At 43.5% G+C, this 27,884-nt stretch overlaps 1 protein-coding gene and 1 long non-coding RNA gene across 2 annotated transcripts in view; one reads left to right on the top strand and one right to left on the bottom strand.

Moving 5' to 3' along the window:
- Positions 1-27,884, bottom strand: part of GPC3 (glypican 3) — a 574,913-nt gene that overhangs the window by 416,286 nt on the left and 130,743 nt on the right. The window lies entirely within an intron of this gene.
- LOC115474776 lies at positions 8,078-27,253 on the top strand. The gene is made up of 3 exons (XR_003942905.1): positions 8,078-8,155; positions 23,529-23,535; positions 27,243-27,253. It is a non-coding gene; the product is annotated as an uncharacterized LOC115474776 (long non-coding RNA).

Below are 27,884 nucleotides of genomic sequence, written 5' to 3'. Positions count from 1 at the left end.
ATAAAGCTCTGGCAGGTGAATCAAGCCTGAATGTTTATGACAATCAAATTACAAACTGAAAGGATCCGTTTCCTCTGCGGAAAAAATGACATTTTAGCCCATCTTCTCTTTCACCTATTCTCAAAGAGAGAGAGAGAAATAAAAGTAAAAAGGCATAAAATTTATCAAATCTGCCATCTTAGGGCTCAAATATATTTCTGGTTCCCCACCAACAGTGAAGATAATTAATTTTTTTTGCTTCACCGCATTAAAATCTGTGAACAATTAAGTATAGCAGCAATTATAAGAACTGAATGCTAAATCTAATATATAAAAAAAGAAAAAGAATCCTTTTGCAACCTTTGCATTTGATCTCATATTTCCATTTGACTTGGGGGTCCTTTCCCCAAGCTGTGGTAAGCACTAGCATGTGCTTACCGAAGCTTAAAAGGGCTTACCACAGGGTGCACTCAGGTGTCCTACAGTAAGTTCTGGGTTAGTGCATGCACACCAATCGTTAAAAAATTATTTTTATTTTTATCATGGAAGGGGGTGTCTGGGGTTGGAGAGCAGGCATTATTTGAGGCTGTTCAGGAGCTTGGCAATCTTGCCAGGAGCTTAAGGCTGGAATCTCCGGAAGAATCTTCCCTTCTGATGACATATGATTTTAGTTTGTGGGCAACTCTCTGGTTTGCAAGCTTCTCTTTCATGTATTCTAAATCTTAGGATTGGTTCCTTGAATTCAGAGGTAAGTCCTGAAGAACTCTCTCAAGAGGATTCCTCTATTCTGTTGAGCAACTTTGCATCAGCTCTGAATATGAAATAGGTTTTAAATCCTCCTGGTGTCAGGCCCATTGCTTGTGGTGCCTGCTATAGATTGCACTATGGTAATCATCCCCCTCTTGACTCATATATTCAACACCTCATTATAAGAAGGGCATTTCCCAACTGTCTTGAAATTGGCTGTGATGCTTCCTCTTTTGAAAAAAGAAAGCTTGGATGGTAACTGTCCTGCTTCCTTTTATCCAGTCTTCAACCTACAAGTTGTCACGGCCCTGGCCGTGCCCCGTGTCCAGACTCACTTTTTCTTGCAGTCACCAGGCTCTGCGGCTTCTCTGGATTGCCTTGTCCCTGCATTGATGCATCTGTTGCCTGTTTCCCTGATATCCAAGCCTCACTCTAGAGTCTATCCAAGTCTCACTCTGATGTTCCTGCATCCAAGCCTCACTTCAGAGTCTATCCAACCCTCACTCTGGTGTTCCTGCGTCCAAGCCTTATTCCAGGGCATCAGAAGTTCTGGCATCATGAGGACCTTTATAAGGAACTTTAGGACTTTCATGCTTTGCCTTTGCAAAAGGTCTTTTAGTCTTGTCTTTGTGTTCCCTATTTGGTTCCAGTTCCTGCCTTGCCAAGTTCCTGTCTTGTTTCCTGCCTAGCCTTCCTCCTGAAGCCTTGCTCCTGTGTACCCTGGCCTCTGTTACAGTCAAGCCCTGCTCTTGGCTCCTGCTACAGTCTAGCCATGTTCCTGGCTCCTGCTATAGCCTGTTCCTTTTAGTCTTGCTCCTGAAGCCTTGTTCCTGTGTGCTTGTTTCCTGCATTACCTTGTTCCTGTGAGTTTTGCTCCTGAAGCTTAGTTCCTGTGTATCCTGGCCCCTGCTACAGTCAAGCCCTGCTTTTGGCTCCTGCTACAGTTTAGCCCTGTCCCTGGCTCCTGCTATAGCCAAACCCTGCTCCTGGTTCCTGCTACATTCAAGCCCTGCTCTTAGCTCCTGCTACAGCCAAGCCCTATTCCTGATTGCTGCTACAGCCAAGCCCTGTTCCTGCTTTGTCTCTAGCCTTGCTTCTGTTTGTTCCTGTTGCCTCTAGCCTTGTTTCTGCCTAGCTCTAGCCCTGCTTTGTCTGCCATGCCTTGTGCCTTGTTTTGTTTTGCTCTTTGTTGTGTATGGATCCAGTTCTTGCCCTGCCTAGCCTTGCCTTGTCTGAACCCAGTTCTAGCCTTGTTTCCTTGTCTTGCCTTGTTCCTGTCTGGGTTCAATTCTAGCCCTGTTGCCTTGCTCTCTGCCTTGTCTGGATCCAGCTCCTGTCTTGCCTGTCTGCTTTGTCCAGTTGTGCCTACCCTTGCCTTGTCTTGTCCAGTCCTTGTCTTGCCTTTTCTGGACCCAGTTTTAAACTAGTTCCGTGCCTTGCCTTGTTCTGCCTGGGTTCCAGTTCTAGCCCTTCGCTTTTGCTTTCCTTGCCTCATCTGGATCTGGTCCTTGTCTTGTCTGTTGTAGCCTAGCCTTTTCTTGTCCAGTGCTATCCTGATCCGGTCCTTGCCATGCCCTTGTCTTGCCTTGTCTGGACCCAGTTTTAACCTAGTTCTTTGTCTTGCCTTGTTCTGCCTGGGTTCCAGTTCTAGCCCTTTGCCTTGCTTTCCTTGCCTCATCTGGATCTGGTCCTTGTCTTTGGTACCTTGTTACTTCTGCCCTGCTTAGTTTAGCCTTGCCTAGACTTGTCTGGTTTCTTCTAGCCTTGTCTTGTCTAGTCTTGTCTTGCCTAGTCCTGTTTTGGTTCTTGTGCCGACTCTTGTTCTGTGCCAGTCCAGAGAACGTGTCTGCCGCAGCTCCGGCTGTGGTCCTAGGGCTCACAGTCCCTGTGGTCATGACACAGGTGGAGGTAGGCTGACTTAAAAGGTGGTGTTTGATTAGGCTAGTTTCCTGGATCATTCCAATTCAATTCCTACATTTCAATCTGGGTTCTGCAGGGGCCACAGTAAGGAAACTATTGTGCTTCCATTGCTCAGCAGCACATGTATAGGGGACTAATGTGAGCAAAGATTTTTTGTTAATTCTACTAGACCTACTGGCTACTATTGATTTGATTGATCATTCCCTGTTGTTGGAGCAGCTGTTTGGAATTGGAATCTAGGTACATGCCTGCAATTGATTGTGATCCTATCTGCAATTTTATCCAAAGCTACTGCAAAACTGTTTTGGGGCAAAAAAAATGTAGTGATCATGTGATCCTGATGTTGAAAGCTATGTGCTGGCTCACACATAGGGCCCTGTTTACTAAGCTGTGCTGTAGGCGCGCTAACACTGGAGACACCCGTAGAAATATAGGGGTGTCTCTAGCATTAGCATGTGCTAAAAATTAGCATGTTCTAAAAATGCTAGCGCATCTTAGTAAACAGGGCCCTTAATGTTTGGCTTTCAGAGGACTACATATGCATTGTCCAGATTATTGGTAGCATACAGTATGTCCCATTTAGAACCCTTCCGTCCTCTCAGCAGACTTTATTTTTATAAGTGCTTATTTCTCTTCAGTTGCAAGTGATTCATCATATTGTATTTTGTGTATGTGGGACTCATTTCTAGAATTCCATCCTCCTGGAACTCTATCTTGCAAAGAATTATTTGTCTTCTTGGAGAAGTGCTAAAGTTTAAAGTTTAGGCTCCATTTCTTAAACTGATTTTTCTTGTCTGATATTTGGGTGAGGATGGGTTGGAAGAAGGTTGGTATGAAGTTTTTCTGAAAAAGTGAAGGAAAAGTCCATTGATCGTTATTAAATTTGGGGGTTTTGCCAGGTTCTTGGGGCCTGGATTGGCCGCTGTTGGAGAAGAGTGCTGGGCTTGATGGACCTTTGGTCTTTTCCCAGCGTGGCAGTGCTTATGTACTTATGTGCTTATGTACTTAGTGTATTACCAAATTCTGTAAACAAATAAATGGCCTATTGCCACTATTCATAAATCTAAGCACTTCTATAGTAGGGTGCTGCTGTGTTGCATCGACGCTCCCGCCCGCCCCCTTACCCTTCTGTGTTTGCCTCCAAAGGGGGGCCTGGGCCTTTCGCCGACAAGCTGCTTCCTGCCTTCCTGCTCCCACAGTCTTTCCTGTCCTGCTTCTGTTCATGCCGGGAGTCAGGACCCGGATGATTGCATTAACGCGATATTGCGATAATGCAATCATCCGCATCTTGGGCGGCATGCAGGAGCAGGGGAGAGCAGACTGGGAAGCAGGCAAAAAGAAGCAGCTTGCCAGGCCTGTGCCCGGGTCCCCCTCCTGGTGCAGTAATGAGTTCCATCGGCATTGCTGTGCGGGAACTGCTAGTGCAGCTTGATAAAAGAGGCCCTTAGTTTTAAGGAAGGGACAACAGAGCTGGAGGTCGAGATTATACGGACCTTCCAGTCTTTTACTTGTTATCATAGTCTGTTTTAATTTGGACTGAAAGAGAGGAGGCATAGGATGAAGAGAAACAAAAGGGAAGCAATTGAAAACAAGCTGATATTTTTAGTAATGTAAAAAGCACTGCTGTTTCAAGTCCCAGTGCAACACTCTGCTAAAGCACCTTGGATAAGGATCTGAGAAGAATTAATAATGTGAAACTGGGGCAAATTTTAAAAGGAATCTGACCTCATATTACTTTACTGTAATCACTATTTTCTATACTGAATTCCCAATGAAGTATTAGTTATGCATATTTTAAACATAACAGTGTGACCCCTTTGGACCACAATCTGCAAATAGTTTTCAATGATTTTTTTTTAAGTAAATTACATATTTTAATCAAAATGGTCTCCTTCACCTTCTTCAGCAGTTAACCATAGCAACTATTAATGCCCACTAGCAATGCAGTGACCCTTATTATATGTAGAATTTCACTATGAATATTTGAAGGTGAAAATGGGGCATCATCCCCCACAACATTTCACTTTATTATGGCTCTCTTAATTCCTTGAAATTTACTGTCTGTGAATGGACACAACTAAAGTACACTGTCCAATATATATGGCTGGATGATTCAACTTGCACAACTAGGTGACTTCAACATACGTGACTACGCTAACAAAGTGGATATGTACTGACAAGAGAAAGGTTTCTTCAAACATAAAAAATAAATTAATCAATTGTATCCTGAGCTAAGGTACTGCATATGTGTTATACAGTTAGCCAGTATGATATACAAGTGATTTTCTGAGCTGCAATGTGCTTTGGGCTATTTAGTGAGGCTTCTCATCAAGTTTTTTTTGGATAAATAAAGATACACTAGAGAGCTGTAATTAATGCTGAGTTTTAATCAGTGATCCTCAGTCCCTCCTCTCACTGGCTATTGCACAACTGTCATACACCCAAAGGACCAAATCTAATAGTCTCAAAAAACTGTCATTCTTGAACTGTTTATTTCAGTACTGTGCTGTAGGCTTTACTTCAATACCTCTGAAGTGTGCAGTTTATATTGTTTCATCTTAGTACAATATTCTACTCGCTTCCAATGTTTTATAGTTCAGTTGTTTGTACATGATGTAGCTATGACAGAATTTAGAACACACAAACAATATATTAATATAAGGGATATACACGTATCAAATACTGCAGCTCTTGAAACTGCACTATGAAGACATGAACTACATTAGAAAATTAAACTGAATTTACTGGCAAGCATGTAATTTGACAGAATATAACAAGATATCCCCACAATGCATAAAGCACAGCAATGCTCGTCCAAACATAGGAAATGTAATCCCCCAGCATTTTACCAACAGAAAAGATCAAATATCTCAAGACCTTATGATCTAACCAGGAATGCAAACTGGCTAAGGCTGCTCGGTCGATGGCTCGGAAATGTAAATTTAATCTGCAGAGTACTTTCTTCCATGCAGTATTTACACTTTAAAGAAATGACTGAATAATTTTATTTGCTGCTTTGTAATACAGATGCACATCATTCCAAAATTCATGTTTCACTGCACTGTCATTATTATCTAAAACGAAAAGCAATGAGCTGCAAATCTGTATAAGGGTAACAGGTGGGCAAAAAGAGTGGAAAAGAAATCATTCAGTCAGCTTTTTAATACAGATATATTTTTAAATAAGAGGTCTGTATCACCACCACACTATAGGTCTGCAATATAGTGGTTTGCTTACAGTTTTCTACAGAAAAATGAGAGTTTGATGTGAAACTCTTACAGGCAGTGTTCCAAGGGTTATCATTATAAAGTACCACCAGGAAGACCTACCTGTTCACTGTATTCACGCTATTTATTTTATTTGCTGCCTTTTTGAAGAAATTCACCCAAGGCAGTGTACAGCAAATATAATCTGGACATAAGCAATAAACACAGCTACAACAGTAAAATATTCAATTAACAGTACACATTATAGCATAGCATCCTGTTTACAATGTCAACACGATACACATTAAAACATCCTTAATAGACAGCAAAGAGGACAAACAGAGGTGAAAACATGTGGAGGCATATTTTCAAAGCACTATCTTTCATTTTCGAAAATAGCTATTTGCTAGATGTTTTGTGCTCTGTGCGTTTATCTTTATGGTCCACTTTTGAAAAACAAAAAGTCCAAGTGAAAAATGCACAAAATCAAGCCAATGGGACATAGGAGGAGCCAGCATTCTAGTAGACTGCTTCCCCAGACATCCCAGGGGAGCAATTGGGCATCCTAGGGGGCACTACTGTAGACTTCATATAAATGCTCCTAGTTACTCATCTCACCGTTGCTCCCTTATCTTGTCTGCTGAAACCCCAAAATCCACTACCCCCAACTGTACACCACAATAGTCCTTATAGGTGAAGGGAGCACCTATATGTGTGTACAGTAGGGTTTGGGTGAGTTTTAGAGGGCTCACAGTTTCCATCACAAGTATAACAGGTAGGGGGAGGTATGGGCATGGGTCCACCTGTCTGCAGTGCACTGCACCCACCACTAGACTACTCCAGGGACCTGCATACTGCTCTAATGGATCCAAGTATAACATCTGAGGCTGGCATAGAGGCTATTAAGTAATGCTTTCAATCACATTTTGGGGGGTGGAAGGGGGTCAGTGACCACTAAGGGAATAAAGGGAGGTCATCCCTGATTCCCTCCAGTGGTCCTCTGGTAATTTAGGACACCTTTGTGTGCCTTATTCATTATAAAAACAGGTCTAGCTCAAAACGTCTTAGTTTTAGTCCTGGATGGTTTTGTTTTGTTCCATTATGGCTGAACAATGTCCAGATGCTACCCTTAACATGCCCCTGACACACCCCCTTGTGATTCGAATGCACTTCTGATCGACTTCATAGAAAAATGTCTAAAAACTGGTTTTGAAAATACCAATTTTGATGTTTTTGTGAGAAAAGCATCCCAATGCAGATTTATGCCACTTTTTGGATGTTTTTCTCTTTTGAAAATGAGCCCTATTGTAACCTATGGAACTTTGTAAGTCTAAGTACTTTGAAAATGAGCCCCACAGACAGATAGTATAAAGTAATAGTTTAAATAGATGATAAAGGGAACTAATGAGGAAAAACTGCAGAAAAAGTGCATGAATCTTATCCTTAGCTACAGTACATGTTGTAAGCAAGTCCTGCTACAGTATGTACAGCTGATACTAGTCCTTACGTATAGATGACTAGCTAATTAGTTACCTCTTCCATTAAAGGCTTGAGAGAAGAGCCAGGCTTGCAACCAACAAAGCCTTTCTGGAAGTGCATTCCAGAGTATGAGCTACTCCTCAGAAGGCTCCATGACATAATTTTCTTTGGAGAGTGTAAGCTAAAGGGTTATCCTTGGGAGGACCTTAGAGGTGCACACAGTGAAATCCTGTTCAGGTATTCTGGCCCATTTCCTTTAAAGGCCTTGAAGATTAGAAACAGTTTTAAAATTTAGCTCTGTATTGTATCAGTAGCTAGTAAGTTTTGCAGAAATGGTGTAACGTGATCATACTGCTTGTTAAGCTTGGAGTTTCATTTATATTTATTATAGGTTGGGATTTTCTAGATATATAAAGATTACAAATTAGACAGATGCAACAGATTATGATAGTGAATGTTATATGTACTAACTCTGAGGTATGTTATGTTTCAGAATATTTTGTTTTTTGTACTTTTGATATATCATAATTGATGGAATTTGATTGTTCAATCTATGATGATGTATAGGAAAAATGTTTCTTATATATTTTTTTTAGTTGAATTAATTTAAAACATTTAATGTTTGTTCATTTTTTGATACATTTTGCTTACATATGGTTTTAATTATATTTGTATATATATGTTATTTTTTAGACCCCTGAGGAAGGCTTTTATAGCCGAAACACGGACCGTTTAGGGTCCAAATAAAGTTGTGTTTGGAGCATCTTATCCTGGTGTTTGGACTGATCTCTTGGACTTGGTTCTTTTCCACCCTGTTTTTGGTTGTGTTCTATTCTTGTGGAAAGTGTGAACCCCATTTGTTTTTGAAGTGATCATACTGCTAAATCATTAATATAACTAGTCTATTAACATCTTAAAATCATCTCAAAATGAAATAATACCAACAAAGGTTTTTATATTTAGATCATTTTTATTCAAGACAAATAAGAACACGAAATACAATACCAGTAAAATGTCAAACAAATCGTCGTGCTAACAATAGATCCCAAACAACCCCCTTCCCCCTCCCAAACGTTTTGCGGAACTAGTGAACCAAGGGGCTTTGTCTCTTATGATTCTCGGAACAAGGAAGTAGTTATTAAAATTATAAGAAAGAGGGTGTCTTGTCTGAAGAGAAGGTGAGCTTTTAGGTCCCGCAAGGCCCCGAAGGACCTCAGAGGACAGCCGTGCAACCCCAAGTCTTCACCCGCGGCGACCGCCGTTCACCGAGGGTTGAGCCCCCAGCTGCAGGCGGCCAACGGGACTTCCGGAACCGTGGGGTTGACGAACTGACCCAGTACTGGAACCAGGAGCGAAAAGGGCAGGTGGAAAACAGAGGAGTCCAAAACCGGCAACAGGTCAGGGCAGGCAGCTCACAGCGTAGTCTGATACAGGCAAAAGGTCAAGGCAGGCGGCTAGCAGAGTAATCCAGAAACAGTCCAAAGGTCAAAACCAGGAGAGCAAGGAAACAAACTGAAAACTAGAAAACACGAAGACTGGCCTCGGGAAACAGAACCTGAAGCAATGTCCTGTCTCAGGCCCGCTCCTTAAATACCATCAGCATTCAACCGCCCAGCCCCAGCTGACATGGCCGGCCAATCAGAACCTGGTTACTGACAAAATCCTTCTGATTGGTTCCGTCCGACCTCCCAGGCGGGACTACAGCACCGGCCTCCCAATCTAACTCCTCTGAGGCGGAGCTTCGGGTTCCCGCGCCCGAAAGTGAAGGAGATGCCGCTTTCACAGCACGAGAATGAAGAACTTAAATAAGACCTCGGCTGGGCTGGCGGGGGTTGGGGTCCCCCGCCAGCTGAAGCAATATTTTTAAAAACCGGCAGGAGGAAGCAAACCTCGGGGGTAGGTGACAGCGATAGGCGGGGAAAGGGTTGACGGCGGTAGGCGGGGGAGGGTTAACGGCGGTAGGGGGGGAGGGTTGGCGGCAGTAGCGGGGGTGGCGGCCGGGGGTCTATAATGTGCCCCCTCACTCTAGCCCCTGCCCTCCCTACCGCCGAACCTCAGATACGCCCCTGGTCCATGCACCACTTAATAGATAAAGCAATGCCAATGGAGCTCGTTCAAAATGAATGGGCTTTGTTGGCATTACAGCACCGGGAGCCACTAGTGTGACTTGACAAAAGAAGCCCTAAGAGATTTTCATGAGGTTGAAGTCTTTTTTCCTTTTCACTGAAAGAAAGGAGGAAAGGGAATTATTATTATACAGTCTCCTATTCCTAATCATATTGGAAAATTGAAAATGCGAAAACATATATAACATAAGAATAGCCATACTGGGTCAGACCAATGGTCCATCTAGCCCAGTATCCTGCTTCCAGCAGCGGCCAAGTCAAGTCAGCACATATACTAGAACCCATTTACTCAAATATTCAGAGACTAAACAAATCAAAATCTTTAATATAAAAATTAGAAACTTAAATATAATATGTACTCTAATCAGGAGCCAATGTAATTTGATCAAATCTGGCATAACCCTGTCTATTCTCTTCCCTTCCAGAATCAGCTTGGCTACCACATTCTAAACAACTTGCAACCTGTGTATTTGTCTTTCTGTAAGACCCAACATGATATTACAGCAATTTAAGGGCTCTGTTTACTAAGCTGTGCTAGAGGCACGTTAACATTTTTAGCACGCGCTAAGCATTAGTGCGTGCTACCTGTGTAGATGCCCCTAATATTCCTATGGGTGTCTACACGGTTAGCATGTGCTAATTTTTAGCATGCGCTTAAAATGTTAGCACGCCTTAGTAAACAGAGCTCTAATTGTCTTAACAGAAATGTAAGTGTGGTAGAACCTGAACAATTTTCAAAAGACTGTGTTTGTGAGGTCCTAACTAAACTAAAGGTGGACTAAGTGATGGGACTTGATGGCATACATCTGAGGGTACTAAGGAACTTAGGGAAGTTCTGGCGGCTCTGCTGGCTGAACTTTTCAATGTTTCTCTAGAGCAGGGGTTCTCAACCCAGTCCTCGGGACACATCTAGGCAGTCAGGTTTTCAGGCTATCCACAATCAATATGCATGAGATAGATTTACATACAATGGAGGTAAGTACACATGCAAATCTCTCTCATGCATATTAATTAGGGGGATCATGAAAACCTGACTGGCTAGGTGTGTACCAAGAACAGGGTTGAGAACCTCTGCTCTAGAGTCAGGAGGCTCCAGAAGACTGGAGAAGGGTGGATGTGGTCTCTCTCCACAAAAGCAGAAGGAAGAAGTTAGGAACTACAGGCCAATAAGTCTGACTTTTGTGTTAAGTAAATTAATGGAAACACTTAAAACAGAAAATAGTGAAGTTTCTGGAACCAATGGATTACAGGGCCGGAAGCAGCATGGTTCCACTAGAGGCAGGTCTTGTCAGACAAATCTGATTAATTTCTTTGACTGGTGACCAGAGATTTGGATTGAGGAAAAGCGCTGATGTGGTGAACTTAGATTTTAAGCCTTTGACACAGTTCTGCATAGACAACTAATAAAAAAAACTGAATGCCCTCAGTATAGGCTCTAAAGTGACAGTACATTTTAGGGCATGGAGAACTTTTGTGCACGAAAGAGAAGCGGGACTTGGGTGTGATCATATGTGATGAACTTAAGGTGGCCAAACAGGTTGAAAAGGCGAGGGTGAAAGCTAGTAGAATGCTTAGGTGCATAGGGAGAGGAATGGCCAATAGGAGAAATGAGGTGATACCTCTGTATACGACTCTGGTGAGACCTCATTTAGAATACAAACAGGATGGAGTTGGTCCAGAGGGCAGCTATTAAAATGGTCAGTGTCATAAAGCGTATGGAAACAGACTTAAATATCTTAATATGTATACTTTAGAAGAAAGGCGGGAGAGGAGAGATATGATAGAGATGTTCAAATACCTCCAGGCATAAATGCACACGAAGCAAGACTCTTTCAATTGAAAGGAAGCTCTGGCATAAGGGAACATAGACTCAGAAGCAAAATGAAAAAATATGGAAAGGGTGGTGAATTCATGAAACAGCCTCCTAATGGAGATGGGTAACGGAATTCAAGTATTTGTGTTAGGTTCAAATCTAAAGTCTCTAAAGGCACATCCACTCTATCGCCATCATCTAAATCTTTCTAGAGGAAAGGCAATAAATAATAGATTTTTGATATAGGAGGATGTGACTGTTCAGGAATTTTCAAGACCTCTGTTAAATATTTTTTGAAAGTGATCAGAGGTGAGATTGAAAGTTGCTTTGGAAAATTGTCTAAAGTCTAAGGGTTTTTGAACGCTGATAATTTTCCAGACTTTCAATCTTATTTTGCAGGTAAAGATTTTCTTTAATCATATTAACTTGAATCTGTTGACAATTTTTTTATAATCTTGGAATTATTTTCAATGTCTTTACCCATAGTTGTAATCTTCTTATCTAGTATTGGAATTTTTTGTACAGTCTTATTTATAACACAGCCAGAACTGGCTCCCCTATGTATTTATTTGGCTAATGTGCGTTCTGTTAGAACAGTAATTTACAACTTTGTTACATGAACAACCAGATGTCTTATGTATTTCTGAGCCTTGGATTGGAAACAGCAATTACAGTATGTCCTCTAAGATATAATTTCTGGTTGGGATGGAGCAGTTTTAGTTTTGATTAAAGATACATTATTCTTGAATACAGATGGTTACTATTGCTGGCTGTGAGATCTTTTTTGCATTCTTTTTGGTTATGGGACATTTGCCTCATTTATTGTCCTTGGTCAATAATTAACCCATTCGTTTTGTTTAGTTCTTGGGACTCTGAATGTTGAAATTTTGAATTACTTTTTTTCTAGGAGATTTTAATAATGTCCCTATTGATTTTTCAGTGGTATATGAATCGCAAATTAATTTTTTTAAAGCTATGGAATCCTTAGTGCATCAGCAAATGGTACGAAGAGCTACTTATGAGCAAGGCCATAGCCTCAGTTTGGTTTTTATTTGCTGAAATATCTGGCTGGCCTGCTACCTTTAGTTAGTTCTCTCTAACTGCCTTGATCTGACCAATTTTCCATGAAATTTTCATGGTTACTTCTACAGAATTATAATAGGATGTTTGTGGACATAAATGTGCATTCCCTTTTCTGAAACAGGGAATGCACCTGTATCTATGCCCAGGTCATGCCCCCCTGCCATATACACATTTCTGAACCAGGATTTAGATGCTGATACCAGTTTATGCAGGTCTATAATGCAAATAATTTTAAAATAAACAAGTTAGAGGGTTGTTCTATACAGGACACCCATTATAGGAACTGGCTATAGTGCCTATTTTAAGTTTAGGCATCTACTTTTCTTTATATAATATTAGCACAAATGGCTGAATTTGTGTGTACATTAAGGTACAATCTCTTACACCAGCCCTATGGTGTAAATGCTGTTGCCTAGATGTTAGCATATATGCATAAATGATAGTATTCTATAATTTACACCTATAACTGTGCACTCCACCCACACTCTGCCCAAACTACACATATGAACAGACAGCAAAAAAATCAGGAGGTGGTGGATTCCCTGCAGAAGTAAAAGTCCAAAGCAACACAAAGGGCTTAGGGAAGGACCAATGGGCTTCCAATAGGAAAAAGGAAAACCCCAAAACTAAAAGTTTATTGAGAGGCTATATAAATAAGACTCGACACAGAGTCGTGTTTTGGCAATTTAATGCCTGCTTCATTAGTCAATATATCTGGTCAGCACTATATACTGGAGATTGTGCAGCCTCTACGATCCTTAAAAATTCTCAAATACCACTGAGAATAAAGAGCTGAAAACTTCACCAGTGCTGCTATGAAAGATATAAACAGAAGTTTGGCTTGGTTTCGTGGTTTCAAGTCTCGAGACCTGAAACCTCAAGACCAACCTGAACTTCTGCGCACGCAGCTCATGCTCATGGACAGACTGGTTGCAGCAGGGAAGCTGGGATCCTGAGGTAAGAATCTGCAGCTGAAGCCAGGTGAGGGGAAAGATTGGAAGAAGGCTGGGGGAGGACGTACATGAGAGAGATGGGGTGAAGACTGGGAGTACAAGAGAGAGCATGGGTGAAGGTTGGCGGGGTACTAAGAAAGAGAGCGAGTGCGCGTGCACACACAAATGCATTGCTTGGCCCTCCGAATATTATCTACTATAATAAAACTCACCCTCAACGTTCTGAAGACAACGTTCTGAAGTCACTCAGTCACTCCCTGAAGGGTTCATGGATACATGGTGGTGAAGCCACAACACTGACCATGTCTCTGCCCCGCCCTCGCATGACGGACCAATCAGAAAAAACACCCTCAACATTCTGAAACACAAAGGACCATCACAACACCGTTCCCAGGCAACACTAGGCAACGTAAGACGGACCAATCAGAGGAAACTACGTGACAATAAGGGAGGAGCATTCCTCAGCAGAATGGCTCATTATCTGTGCAGCACGGAGAGCACAGAACCACTGCTGGAAAAAACAAAACAAAACAAAAAAAGACACACATCAACAACCTGCACACACACCGCACCCTCACACACTCACACACACACACACACACACACAAAATAACTCTGTGACACATACACACACACACACAAAAAAAGCCACATGCTAGCGCCCGTTTCATTGGTTTCAGAAACGGGCCTTTTTTACTAGTTTAATATAAAATGTCGGTCTCTGATAAAAAAAAAAAAAGGTTGGACAAGCCTGGTCTAATTGTTCAACACAAAGCCTCTTAATTTGTTTTTTGTTCAGGCAAGCAATATAAAATTGCCTTGTGGAACATGCGAGTAGCATAAGCGTACAGAAATATATAATCTATTTTTATATGATATGTGTGAGCATTCCCAGAAGAGGAGCAGGATGGTGTATATGTGCACACTTTGTAAAATACAATATATGCATCTATTCTTACCATCACATGCACGCACATAATTATACCTGCCTCAGAGCAGATAAATATATATGCACCTACTTTCCTTGTGGTAACTTCATAAAGGCACATAGGCATGTGTTGCCTTTATAAAAAAAAAAAGATGCAATAAATGTGCCTTTCCTGCCTAAACACCCTATTATAAAATTACCCTCCATGTACCTCAGTACAGCCTACATGTAACACATAAATGATAATTAACTTGTTTTGTTCTCACTCTCACTTTGATACCTGCAAACAGACTACATGTTTATTTAATTTTGTTCTCGCTTTGTGCTGCCCACTAAATGGAATGCTGAACACTACATCCCAGCCCTAAGTAATGAAAGGAGCTTATAGAAGCATAAAAGACAGATCTGCAACTCAAAATTTTGACGTAAAGGCATTTATTGCTCATTCACCCTTGGCCCTTGCAGTGTAACAGAATTTTAGGAGAATAATTTTAGCATAATCAGTGTGTGACATGCCATAAGTGAATGGATAGTCTAACAGAGTACAGAGACATTAATAGCAGGGTATTAGCTGTTTAATGATCAGGAATCAATGTCTAAAGTGCAGATTAAGCAAAGGGTGATCCAACAAACAAAAAAATCAAGCACAACAGTGAGCAAAACAAGCAATGAGAAAAAAAAATTTAACTTGGATTTAAAATTGGGAAAACCAGGGGCTGACTGAGTAAATTGGACATATGTGAAAAAAGACCACAAATGAATTACAGATGGCAGTATTTGGATTATCAGCTAGAAAAGTACCTGAACAAGTGCTAATAGACATTCTGGACAAAGCAAGCTAATAATACAAGGATAACAGAGACAGAGTGGGCACATGGGCTCTTCCTTCCAGCTCCTCGGTGTGACGTTAAAAATAAAAGTGAATTTAGAACCCCATGGAAATACTATTAAGGCTGCAATTAAAGGTAAATGTAGAACAGATCACTAATTCCAAACCTAATTATGGTTGTTAGTGCTGTGCCTTGATTTTAATATGGAAACCAAGGCTGAGAAATGCTAAATAGCTAACAAAGGGGAAAATGTTAGTGCATAGTGTAATAAGAGTTTAGCGCACAATAGTAAATGAAATGATGGCTGATGAAAAGCAGCAGGGTCCATCCAGTCTACTCTGAAAGGTGGCCAGCGCTGTACTTGCTATGCCATGCAAATTACCCCCCTTTGTCATTTGGGTTAGACCTGCCACTCTGTATAGATTATCTCCTCTCTGCTTTTTTTGTTTTTTTTTTATTTGTATTTGTGTGAATAGCTTGATCATGTATTTATTTAATTTCTTATATACCTCCTACAAGCCCAAAACATTGAACTGGTGTATATTCAGGTACCTGAAGTGGTATTTGAACCGTGAAGCTGCCAATAGAGGTCGTGGTGAGGCAGCCATGGCATAATTATATATATAAGAAATCATATGAAGGGTTAATTCTGTTAAAAGCTTGGTATTTGAATTGAATTCTTATTTCAAATTTCAACTTTTACTTTGTAAGTGAAGTGAAGGTATGCCAGATGGTTCAGATTATATTGAACTCTAGCGTTTGCCGGGCTGGGTTAAAAAGGTCAGAGACAGGAATTTCTTTCACCCTTGTGAATAATGAATGCTAGCAAACACATATGTATTTTATTATGAGCCGGCATATTGCAGGCAGTTTGTTTAGGATTAAATAGAAAAATGCTTAGATAGAAAATACTATTTAGAGAGAGAGAGGCAATAGATTAGTATTTACAAGTTTTTGATATTTAGAATATGTGTTATAAGGATGCTTACTTTAGAATATGTTGTATTCTGTGTAAATTAATAAGGTTTGTGTCTGTGTAGAATATCTGTTAAATTCTGTATTACTCTTTGTCTGCTGTTTAAGAGGTCAAGCAAGGACTGCAGTGAAGAGGTCAAACATGTGTTTTGACTTATTTGCAGTTCTGGCTGGTTCAATGTATAAGCTGATAGGTGAACGAGGTCAGGGCTAGTCAGCTCTCTTCTCCTTGATTAATTATAGCTAAGTGTAGGACTGGCCTCCTGAAAGTATATATGTATGCTATTAAGTAAGACTGGCCCTTGACCCCTTTAATGAATACCAGAGTTTAGTTAGCAGTTAGTACTAGGAATATGAGAAATCAATCATAATAACATGCAGGAGTTCTGGAGACCAAATGTCTGGCTTGAGGGGCCCCAGGTCACAGGTCAGTTTAGGATGTCTGGAACCTATGTAACTGATATTTCAAAAGTAATGATTGGTTGAGGCAAAGTGACCAATCTATTCCTTAACCAATTGGAGAGTAAGGGGGCTGGGCTAGGCTAGGCTGGATAGAACTGTATTTAAGTAGGAGCAGAAGCAGTTTACGTCAGAAGGAGCTCAGAAGAAAGAGAAGGACAGAAGGAACAGACAGAAGAAGGAGAAGACAGCATAAGAAGAGAGCTGAGAGAAAGACACAAAGAGCTAAGAGAAGAGAAGAGAAGAGAGCTAGAACTGATGTCCTGCTTTGTTTGCTGGCAAATAAAGAAGATTTTTCCCTCATTCTGGTGTGTGCTGTCTGACTCCTGAAGCATCACAAATTCCTATCTCAATTCCTGCAACAATTCTTGGTGGCAGCGGTGGGATGAATCCTGCATTAATCCCAGCACCCAACTGACTGGAGAACATTCGCCGGGTATGTATTCTGTATTCTGTATTGTAATTCTAGCTAGAAAATTGTAAATCAGCCCCTCAAACAAATTGAGGAAGGAGAGCCTGATCAACTCTCAGCGAAGGCCCTAGTACCTTCTAATCTAGAGGAGATTAGAAGCGAAAACGCTTGAGCTTATCTGTATCTGAGAAATCTGAAATTGTTGGGTGGGATTTTCTGTATGGAATGTGTGATGCGTGAATGATTATTGAGTGCGGACTTCTTATAGCTGCATTTCCAATTAACGCGAGTTCAATTGGTCAGCAACGGAAGGAAGCGATTGCTGTCTGTCTACCTAGTGTCTCGAGAGTGCAGACCCCTTACTGCACTTTCAAAAAAAACTCCCTCCCTTTTGTGTGTTGTAACTGTAAGCATTATGGGTGGGACATCATCTAGACAAATTGCTACCCCCCTAGACTGTATGCTTAAGAACTTTAGAAAAGGATTTTTAATTAATGACTATGGACAGACTTTAAGCTCAAGTACTCTAAGAACCTTGTGTGAAGTTGAGTGGCCATCTATGGGAGTGGGGTGGCCCCCTAGTGGCAGCTTAGATATTGAAGTAATCCGGAAGGTCTACAGCATAGTTGTAGGAGAACCAGAATATTCTGAACAACTCCCTTATATAGATTCCTGGGACAGCCTTGTGACTGACCCTCCCTCGTGGTTGAAAACTTATATGGGATCCCCAGTAAAATTCATGTTAGGCCGTGTTCAAAGAAAGATTAGAAAATCTAAACTAGAAGAGGGAAAGAGCCCTAGGAAGCCTACCACCCAATCGGTGGCTTCCGCCCCTACCCTGTCCGAGAAACCCATACTCTCTGATGACCCCTCAGACCTTGAGCCACCACCTTATGGCCCATTGTTGGGGTTCCGTGCCGCCCCTAGAGATCCACGCCGCCCAGCTCAAGCCTCTCCAGCACAGGCTTCTCCGGATAGTTCTTCCCCTCCTGTGCAAAACCTGCCACACCCTAGGTTGGACTTTTCACCCGGCCTCTACCCTTCTGTGCCACATCCTCTCCTGTTAACCTCTGAAGACCCGTTTTGGGTTCCACTCCCTGACTCCTCAACTCCCGACAGCCCAGCCTCTCCCTCTAATACCCCTACCCACTCATCAGGGGCCCGGCATCCCTTTCAATGGACTGACTCACCTGTGACCACCTCTCAGTCTATGAGTACCCCTCCCCATCCCTCAGGGGTTCAACATACCTCCACTGAATGGGTTAGACCTGCTGCAATCACCTTTGAGCATGATAGGAGGGTAGCTCCTAGCTCTACCTCAGGTTCCATTCCCACCTCCTCGAGAGTTCTGCCACTCCGTCAGGTAACTACCACTCGACCGGATCCTAATAATCAGGGTCAGGTTATACAGGCACAGGCCTATCAGTATGTACCCTTCACAACCACCGATCTCCTGAATTGGAAGACGCATTACCCCTCTTATACTGAAAAGCCTCAGGCAGTGGTGGACCTAGTGGCTAGCATTATGGCCACCCATAACCCAACCTGGACTGATTGTCAACAACTTCTCCTGACCCTCTTCACAACTGAGGAGAGGCGGAAGATTTTGCAAAATGCTGAGGCCATCACGCGAGCACGTGCTCCCGAGAGGACACCGGACCTAGAGGGGTGGGTTAGAGCTCGGTTTCCTCGCGCAGCTCCAGATTGGGATCCAAATGATGGGCAGCACTATGAACTGTTGTCTGGCTATTGCCGGGACTTGCTGGAAGGTATGAGGAAAGGCATAAAGAGGCCCATTAATCTGGCAAAGGTCTCTGAAATTCTCCAAGGGGCAACTGAATCCCCTGGGGCCTTTCTAGAGCGACTAATTGAAGCCTACAGAACATACACCCCATTTGACCCTGAAGCCCAAGAAAATCAGAGAATGGTGAATAGCGCATTGGTGGCCCAGAGTATGCCAGATATCCGGAAGAAGTTGCAGCGTCAGGAGGGATTCGCAGGGATGAATACCACCCAGCTAATTGAGATCGCAACTAAGGTTTTCATTAATAGAGATCAGGAGGTGCGCCGAGAGGCTGACCGGAAGATGCAGAAGAAGGCCGACCTTTTAGCGGCAGCCATTACTAATTCCACCCTTAACCGAGGTCGACCTCTAGCTAATGGGAAGCCAAAGTGGGACCCCGGACCACCAGCCAGGCCCCGAGATTCCTTCAATCAATCCCGGCCAAGGGGGGAGAATCCCAGACCAAGATTGGAGAGGGATCAGTGTGCCTATTGTAAGGAAAGAGGGCACTGGAAAGATGAATGCCCCCAGAGGCGCCAGGGACTGAGAAGGGGACCAGGAGATCGAGGAAGCCGAGGCCGAGTTCGAGAGGGAAGATATGAGCCTCCTGAATCTGACATCATCGGGATAGCCGAGATGGCAGAATGGGACGAATAGGACAGACCGGGTTCCTACAAACTGGGCTCCCAGGAACCTATGGTCAAGTTAACTATAGGGAGCCGCTCAATTCCATTCATGATTGATACAGGAGCTGAACATTCTGTTGTGACAGAGCGATTAGCGCCTGTGTCTGGAAAAACTGTCCGAGTGGTGGGAGCCACGGGGGTGCAGAACCGGAGGCCCTTCCTGACAACCCGTAGATGCCAATTAGGCTCACACATAGTCACTCATGAATTCCTTTATATGCCAGACTGTCCAATCCCTTTGTTAGGTCGAGACCTGCTGTCCAAGCTTAGGGCCCAAATTTCTTTTGACTCTGATGGCCAGACTTCAGTCTCCTTTCGGCCCCCGATATCCAGCCCTAAGGGTATATTGAGTTTCTGTTGCCCTCTTGAAGAAGAATGGCGGCTGCATCAGTCGCAGGGCCAAGTTGACCTACCCCTGGCAGACAGCTTTCAGGTCAGTGGGGTATGGGCAGAAGATAATCCCCCAGGGTTGGCCCGAAATATTCCTCCTGTACATGTAGATTTACTTCCAAATGCCCGGCCAATCCATCTTCGCCAATACCCAATTCCCAGAAAGGCTCTGGAAGGGATTCAAGCACATTTGAATCGTCTGTTATCCTATGGAATTATTCGTCCTTGCCAGTCTCCATGGAATACGCCACTATTGCCAGTTCAGAAGCCAGGGACTGAGGACTACCGGCCAGTCCAAGACTTACGAGTGGTTAACAAATCCACTATCTCATTACACCCTGTAGTGCCTAATCCATATGTCCTGCTAGGATTGATACCTTCTGGAGCTACCCATTTCACGACACTAGATCTAAAAGATGCCTTCTTTTGTATTCGGGTGGCCCCCGCCAGTCAACTGCTTTTTGCCTTTCAATGGGAAAACCCAGTAACAGGAAGGAAGCTTCAGTATACATGGACCCGCCTGCCACAGGGGTTCAAGAACTCCCCCACCATTTTTGGGACTGCCCTAGGACAAGACCTTAAGACTTTTAAATCTGAGCCTTCCAGGCGAGTTTTACTCCAGTATGTAGATGACCTCCTGATTGCAGCAGTGACCCAGGAAGAGTGTTTTGAGGCTACCAGAGAATTGCTGGAGCTACTCTTGGATGCAGGCTATAAGGTCTCACGCTCAAAGGCCCAACTTTGTCAGTCAGAAGTGAAGTATCTGGGCTTTTGTATTTCCCAGGGAAGTCGGAGACTGGATGCTAGTAGGAAGCAAGCGGTAGCTGCAATTCCCCAACCCAAGTCCAGAAGAGAAGTTAGGGAATTCCTGGGAGCAGCCGGATTCTGCAGAATTTGGATTCCAAATTTTGCATTGATGGCGAAACCCCTTTACCAAGCCACAAAGGGGGGTGAAAAGGAACCATTTGAATGGGGACCTACTGCTCAACAATCCTTCATTGCCATAAAGAAAGCCCTACTCCAAGCCCCTGCGTTAGGCCTTCCTGATGTGGAGAAACCTTTCTCACTGTATGTCCATGAGCGACAGGGGGTTGCTCTGGGTGTGCTGACCCAGATGATGGGATCCTGGCAGAGGCCTGTTGCATACCTGTCTAAACAGCTGGATGGAGTGGCTAAAGGATGGCCAGCCTGCATGAGGGCCATTGCAGCAACAGCCTTACTGGTCCAGGAAGCTGATAAGTTGACCTTGGGGCAAGAACTGGTTGTTAAAGTCCCCCATGCAGTTCTCACCCTCATGGAGTATAAGGGCAACCACTGGTTTACAAATAACCGTATGGTTAAGTACCAAGCCAGTTTGTGTGAGAATCCACGGATACACCTGGAAACAGTGGCTACATTCAATCCTGCTACTCTTTTGCCAGCATCTGAGGGACCACCGGATCATGACTGTATCCAAACCATGGATGAAGTGTACTCCAGTCGACCAGATCTTAAAGATGTTCCTTGGAGGGACCCAGATGTAATTTATTTCACAGATGGAAGCAGTTATGTGGAGAACTCCAAGCGATTGGCAGGCTATGCTGTGGTGACAGAGGACAAGGTGATAGAAGCAAGAGCCCTGCCCCAAGGAACTTCAGCCCAGAAAGCAGAACTTGTGGCCCTCATACGAGCTCTGGAGTTAGCAGCAGGACTGGTGACTAACATTTATACTGATTCTAAGTATGCCTTCACAACCCTACATGCTCATGGAGCTTTGTATAAGGAAAAGGGACTCATAAATGCTGCAGGCCAACCTGTTAAGTATGGACCTGAAATACTTCAGCTGCTAGAGGCTGTTTGGGCCCCCAAGAAGGTAGCTGTCATTCACTGCAGGGGACACCAAAGGGTAGATACTCCAGTGGCCCGAGGGAACCGCCATGCTGATCGGGTGGCCAAAGAAGCTGCTCGAGGACCCCTAGCAAGTACTGTGACTCCCCTGTTCCAAATTCGATTGCAAGAATGGACGCCTATGTATACCCAAATGGAAGAGAAATGGGCTCAAGAGGAAGGTGCAGTAAGGAGACCTGATGGCTGGTTACATCTCCCTGATACTAGAGTTCTGGTGCCACGCCACCTAGCTTGGCCTGTAGTGTCTCAAGCTCATGACCTATCACACTTAGGGAAAACAGCACTAGCCCGCCTACTCAATCGAGTAGTGGTGCTGGAAGGATTGGATAGTCTGGTTGCCACTGCCTCTGCCCGATGTACTCTCTGTGCCCAGAATAATGCTCGTCAGGGACCCCGTATTCCACCAGGAGTTCAGTCTAGAGGACTAACACCCTTTGAGTCCCTAGTTATAGACTTCACAGAAATGCCCAGGAGCGGTAGGCTCCGATACCTCTTAGTTATGGTTTGTACCTTTTCTGGGTGGGTGGAAGCATATCCTACAGTTACTGAGAAAGCCACAGAAGTAGCTCGAGCCCTCCTTAGGGATGTCATCCCCAGGTATGGACTGCCCCTTGCCATAGGTTCAGATAATGGTCCCGCCTTTGTTGAAGCTACACTTCAGGCCCTGTCCCGCGCATTGCGCATTACCTGGAAATTGCATTGTGCCTATCGTCCCCAGAGTTCAGGGCAGGTTGAGCGGGCAAACAGAACCTTGAAAAATAGCCTAGCAAAGATTTGTCAGGAAACCCAATTGAAATGGCCACAGGCATTGCCACTAGCCCTCTTTCGCCTTCGATGCACCCCAACTAAAGGAACAGCCCTCTCTCCCTTTGAAATTGTGTATGGGAAGCCCCCAGCCATTTTACAGGGAATTAAGGGAGACATAGGGATTTTAGGGTCTGCCCAGGTGCAGGAGCAGGTAGCCCTCCTGGGTAAGATAATTTCTGAGCTTCAGTCTTATGTGAGAGAAATAAACCCTGTCCCCTTCCAGGCTCAGGTACATTCCTTCCTGCCAGGGGATAGAGTTTGGGTGAAAGACTGGAGGCTCCAGCCTTTGGGGCCCCGATGGAAAGGACCTTTTACTGTTTTGCTTTCTACCCCTGCAGCTGTGAAGGTCGCAGGGATTACTCCATGGGTCCATTGGTCTCGAATTAAGTCTGCTGACCAGACTGAGCCCAGCACGGATCAGACGGAGCCTAGACAGTGGAGAGCAGAAAGAGATCCAGCGGAGCCATTGAAGTTGCGCCTGACCCGAACCAAAGAATCTACTAGCTGAAAAGAAGGGTCAACTGCATACTGCAGGAGCGGCTGAACTTCGGCTTCACACTGAGACTCTTTCTTGCCCTGATTCTGGCTTTCCTGGAATTTGAAAGCTTGATCCTTATCAGTTGAGGGTCTATCCCAACTGGTATAAGAACTCAAAGACTGAGAACACTATATGAGAATAATCTGTGATTAGCACAGACTGTTGAAATATTATTGCTTAATTAGTTTGCTGTATTTGTTTTAGATTAGGAAGAAAGAAAATGTTAGTAGTTTGGATGCTTTTGTTGTTTTCTACTCCTTGCCTCCTTGTTCCTAATACCCCAACTCGCTCCAACCTTTGGTTACACTCTGTCCAGGAACTAATTAGCCAGGCAAAGATTACTTCCCCTTGTATTGTGTGTTCCCGATTTTCTCCTTATACTACAGATGTCCCAGCTGTTCCTGTCCCTGTGCAACTCCCAGCTCTTATACCTCCCTACTTTTCGAGTTCAGGTCCTTGGAGCCAGGATTATACTTGGTGGTCCTTTTATAATGCTACTTCCCCCTCTGACTCTTCTCTAAGGCCAGTTTTTACGTCTCCCTATCCAGCTTCTGGAGTGTTTTGTTTAACAAGAAGCATCTCAACTGTTCTTCCCATTCCCTGTAATTATACTAATGTTCTCCCAGAAAAAGGAGAATCTGTGTGGGTAGTTTCTCCAGGTACTCCTATGTGCCCTGCTACCATACCTGCAGATTATGACCCAGGTGATTATCTGGCTCCTAAGCGTACCACTGAGAAGACTATAGTGTCCAAGCTTATTTTCTACTTTCATAAGTCCCCGGGGTATGAAGAGTTACTAACAAATGAGCAGCCTGTTACAATTGGGGATTGGCGCCTATGGTGTGCAAAGTCTCCATTTCGTCTTCGTTCCCCCTGGGATAGGGGCTCGCATTATGGGCACCCTAAGTACCCTGTCCAGCCTGAGCCAACATTTATTGGGAACTTTCCTCACCCTCTCCTTGGTCATTACTGGCTCTGTGATAATGTCCTCCACATGATTCTTCCCCCTACATATAATTTTTGTGTATTGGTAACCTTGAATTATTTTCCTAAAGTTATTCCTCTTAAGCCACTATCCCCGCACCGCTCTAAGCGAGAGGCATTGTCCTTACCCTCCTCCGTTGCCACAGAGGATGAGGCGATTGAATTAGCCCTCCAGTATATCAACTCTACTTATCCTCTGACTAAAAAGAGACTTGTAGCCCTTTCTGCCACGGCCTGGATTCCAATTGGAGGCCCGGTAGCGGGTATTACTGAACTAGGTATGGCTACCCGGAGACTTCAGTCCCTACTCCATGTTTTAGTTCATGAGCTGAACGTGGTAGTCAATGCATTGCAGGATCAAATTAATGAATTAAGTATAGTTTCTCGGTATAATCGTATGGGCCTTGACTATCTCTTTGCAGCTCAGGGTGGTCTCTGCACAGTGCTAAATTCTTCAGAGTGCTGTACTATTGTCATAAATAGGACGCATGTAGTTAGGCATGCCATGGATAAAGTCCTACAGTTGGCTAGCCTTAATGTGGAGGATTACCGAGGAGGATTAGACCTTACCTCCTGGTGGTGGTCATTGACCTCCTGGATACGCCCCTTGTTCATTTCCCTAATAGTCTTAGCTTTAGCAGGGTTGTTGTTTTGTTTCCTGGCCTCATGTGCTTCGGCAGTATGCCGTCGGACCTTAACAAGTAGGGTAATGGTGATTCACAAGTCTATTCCTAGTTAGGATCACTATAATCTCCAGAGTTTGAGTTGTGAGACTTATCTCTGCATAAGCTGATTTTAGTCTCAAAGGGGGGAATGAGGCAGCCATGGCATAATTATATATATAAGAAATCATATGAAGGGTTAATTCTGTTAAAAGCTTGGTATTTGAATTGAATTCTTATTTCAAATTTCAACTTTTACTTTGTAAGTGAAGTGAAGGTATGCCAGATGGTTCAGATTATATTGAACTCTAGCGTTTGCCGGGCTGGGTTAAAAAGGTCAGAGACAGGAATTTCTTTCACCCTTGTGAATAATGAATGCTAGCAAACACATATGTATTTTATTATGAGCCGGCATATTGCAGGCAGTTTGTTTAGGATTAAATAGAAAAATGCTTAGATAGAAAATACTATTTAGAGAGAGAGAGGCAATAGATTAGTATTTACAAGTTTTTGATATTTAGAATATGTGTTATAAGGATGCTTACTTTAGAATATGTTGTATTCTGTGTAAATTAATAAGGTTTGTGTCTGTGTAGAATATCTGTTAAATTCTGTATTACTCTTTGTCTGCTGTTTAAGAGGTCAAGCAAGGACTGCAGTGAAGAGGTCAAACATGTGTTTTGACTTATTTGCAGTTCTGGCTGGTTCAATGTATAAGCTGATAGGTGAACGAGGTCAGGGCTAGTCAGCTCTCTTCTCCTTGATTAATTATAGCTAAGTGTAGGACTGGCCTCCTGAAAGTATATATGTATGCTATTAAGTAAGACTGGCCCTTGACCCCTTTAATGAATACCAGAGTTTAGTTAGCAGTTAGTACTAGGAATATGAGAAATCAATCATAATAACATGCAGGAGTTCTGGAGACCAAATGTCTGGCTTGAGGGGCCCCAGGTCACAGGTCAGTTTAGGATGTCTGGAACCTATGTAACTGATATTTCAAAAGTAATGATTGGTTGAGGCAAAGTGACCAATCTATTCCTTAACCAATTGGAGAGTAAGGGGGCTGGGCTAGGCTAGGCTGGATAGAACTGTATTTAAGTAGGAGCAGAAGCAGTTTACGTCAGAAGGAGCTCAGAAGAAAGAGAAGGACAGAAGGAACAGACAGAAGAAGGAGAAGACAGCATAAGAAGAGAGCTGAGAGAAAGACACAAAGAGCTAAGAGAAGAGAAGAGAAGAGAGCTAGAACTGATGTCCTGCTTTGTTTGCTGGCAAATAAAGAAGATTTTTCCCTCATTCTGGTGTGTGCTGTCTGACTCCTGAAGCATCACAAATTCCTATCTCAATTCCTGCAACAGTGGTGGGCTATTTTGTAGCAGACTCGGATGTGGGCAGGAGCAAGTGGGCATCATTCCTGCCCATTAACTCCCCCCCCTTCCCTAATTACTCCAAAACCTACTGCTTCCAACAAAGCAGGCCTATTTAGTTAACTAACATATCCTGAAATCTCACCATCTTCTCATCCATGAGCAAACTACAACCTCCCTGCAGTGCATCAAAAGATAGCTTAGCAAGAACAGGGCAACCTGTGCCCGATACCCTGTCTGATCTCACACACATATAATTGAAAGACTAAGCCCAATTTATGCTCATGCTTATCAGAGGGGCAGGAGATCACCTGCTACATGCCTAAATCCCTTATCCAAGCCAAAAATCTCTCCATCATAGTAACATAAGACTCTTCCCAAATATTAAAATATCCAACAAATAACAACTGCTAACCCTTCAACAAACACTCAGCAATGTCATCTGTCAGTGTAACCTGAATTTCCTTCCTCTGATCCAGTGTTTAGAAAATAACCACCTGTGAAGCAACTTCCTGTTTCCACATGGTGATACAGGCAAAGCCCTGACTCTGGCCAAAGGAAGTCTGTTTTAGTCACTGCTACTGCCAGCGATCAAGGCAAGTTTGAAGGACACTGAGGAAGGGAGGGAGGTGAGGGAGAGACGCTAGACTCAATGGAGGTGTGCGAGGGAGAGATGTTCGACCAATTGGTGGGGGGGGGGGGGGTGGAGATGTGTTGGATCTTGGAAGGAAAATAGAGATGTGCCGGATTTGGGTTGGGGCCCGGACCTACCTTGTTGTACCTTTGGGGAGAGAGAGAGAAATAGGTGGGGCAGGATGTTTTATGTTCTGGGGAGTAGAAGGGGAGATCGGGATGGAGGGGCAACTGAAGCCACTGCCCAGAAGGTAACTGGGCATAGCCGATATTCAGACTGGTGCCTGGTTACCTTCTCTGCATATAGGACAGCCTTTGTTTTCTGTCCTAACTTTATATTCAAACATGCGTGGGATAAACATAAAGGAATCCTGTTCAGAAGGAATGGATCCTCAGGAGCTTAGCCGAGATTGGGTGGCAGAGCCGGTGGTGGGAGGCGGGGCTGGTGGTTGGGAGGCGGGGATAGTGCTGGGCAGACTTATATGGTCTGTGCCAGAGCCGGTGGTGGGAGGCGGGGCTGGTGGTTGGGAGGCGGGGATAGTGCTGGGCAGACTTATACGGTCTGTGCCCTGAAGAGGACAGGTACAAATCAAGGTAGAGTATACACAAAAAGTAGCACATATGAGTTTGTCTTGTTGGGCAGACTGGATGGACCGTGCAGGTCTTTTTCTACCATCATCTACTATGTTACTATATGGGTTTCTAGCCAGTTAGCAGGCTGAATATTGCCATTAACCAGCTAAGTAGCTGCTCTGCCAAACTCGTTAACCTCACAGTTAGGGTTTGGCTGAGGCAATATTTAGCAGCACTGGATGATTAAGCGCCGCTGAATACTGTCACTTAGCTCTGGACAAGCAATTTAAATGGCCAGGAGCCTCTCCTAGCCATTTAAAACACTTTAAATATCGGGCGGAATGTGTAAAGCAACTTATGGATCCAAAGTAACATGTATAAGTGCAGCAATTTTTTTTAAACTGCATTTATGCTATTGGTGCAGACTGCATAAATGTTTTGAATATCAAACTGTTTATACCCCCAAAAATGTTGTAAACTGCCCTGAGCTAAAACTGGAAAGCTGATCTAGAAATAGAAAATATTAAGTAACAGCTGGAGACAGCAGACAAGTTACCAGGAAGACGCCATAAAATAATTTTTAGACAAATTATTTATCTCTGTCAGGGTAAGAAATGTTAATCATAGAATTGTTAGATCATATTAAAATTGATCTCTAGCTTAGCAC

Source organism: Microcaecilia unicolor, chromosome 7 (assembly GCF_901765095.1).
Source record: "Microcaecilia unicolor chromosome 7, aMicUni1.1, whole genome shotgun sequence".
Lineage (NCBI taxonomy): Eukaryota > Metazoa > Chordata > Amphibia > Gymnophiona > Siphonopidae > Microcaecilia > Microcaecilia unicolor.
This window is presented reverse-complemented; position numbering and strand designations above follow the sequence as displayed.